The 1,319-nt window shown below is 49.3% G+C and overlaps 1 pseudogene; it reads right to left on the bottom strand.

The window, feature by feature from the left end:
* Positions 1-369: 369 nt before the first annotated feature.
* LOC144231819 (tropomyosin-like) lies at positions 370-1,089 on the bottom strand (annotated as a pseudogene).
* Positions 1,090-1,319: the final 230 nt, after the last annotated feature.

A 1,319-nucleotide genomic window follows, 5' to 3' on the forward strand; every position in this document is an offset into this window, starting at 1 on the left:
GAAACCAGGAGTTGGATATTTAACCAACTGAGCCACCAAGATGCCCCAAAAGTGATTTTTTTTAAGAAAGAGGGAGAGAGTGTGCCTGACTAGGGGAGAGGGATCACAACATGCTTTTAATGAGTCTTTGCACTGTGCTCACATTCCCGTAAATGTTCTCAGAGATGCTCAGCCTCAAGCCCAACTGGAATCTCTGGGGAGTGGCAGACACTGGTGAAAAAAACACAGGTTGGGGTGGGATATGTGGCAAAAAGAGAAGGCAGCCATCCATTTAGAGATCAGCCCTCAGTTTCAAGGCCACCTTTCGGCAGGCTGGCCTCAGGCTGGAGCTGTGGTCAGAGGGAGGGGCAGATGCAGGGCGGGTATCATTCAGGTCAGGCAGAGGCTGGTCATCCGTTGTGTACAAAGGTGCTCCTCTTTGGTGCGTATTAGTGTATTTTCTAAAATCATAATTTGTCTTTGCCAGTTTGACTGCCAGTCTTAGCACACTCAGCGCAGGTCTCTGCCTACTTACATTTATCAGTAAGATTCTTCCTTTATCTCTTCTTCATATTTGTCTCCCTTTGGAGCTTCTTTTTCTGCAGCAGCTCTGAGACACCAGGTTCTGCTCCATCAGGTCTGATGACGTCATCCATCTCCTGGCAGCTCTGATCTCTGCCAGTTCAGCTTGCTCCTCTGTGCCTTCCAGGTCCTCCTCAATAATTACCAGCTTCCAGGCCACCCCTTCATACTTCCTGTCTGCCTCTTCTATGATGTGCTCTGCTTGTCTAAGTTGCGTTTCCTGGAGTTCCATCTTTGCTGCATATTTAAGGCTCTATTTTCAATAACCTTTGTACCTGTTTCACTTTCAGTGGCAGGTTTCTGGGCTTCTTCAGCATTTGCAGGGCAGTGGCCAGGCACTCCTGGGCAGGGTCCCTCTCTTCCTCAACCAGCTGAATCTTGTGGTTTAAGGAGGCTACCTCAGCCTCAGCTTGCTCCCAGGTTTGCCTTTGCCCTCCACTTCCTGCTGTAAGTGCTCAGCCTTCTCCTCTGCACCTGCTGCTGAAGAACCTGCATCTTCATTGCCTTGATAGTAGTGATCCTGGCCATGGTTCCCACCCAGCCACTGCCAGCACTCAGCTTCCTGCCTCCTCCACTCTTTCTCTGCCCCTCCCCCACTTGCACTCTGTATCTCTCTCTCTCTCTCTCTCAAAAATAAATAAACATTAATAAATATTTTTAAGTAGTGTCTACACCCATCATAGGACTCGAACTCACAACCCCCAGATCAAGAGCTGCATGCTCCATTCACTGAGCCAGCCAGCTGCTCCTATGGCTAC

The sequence above is a fragment of the Crocuta crocuta genome, unplaced genomic scaffold (genome assembly GCF_008692635.1).
Source record: "Crocuta crocuta isolate KB4526 unplaced genomic scaffold, BGI_CrCroc_1.0 scaffold102, whole genome shotgun sequence".
Taxonomy (NCBI): domain Eukaryota; kingdom Metazoa; phylum Chordata; class Mammalia; order Carnivora; family Hyaenidae; genus Crocuta; species Crocuta crocuta.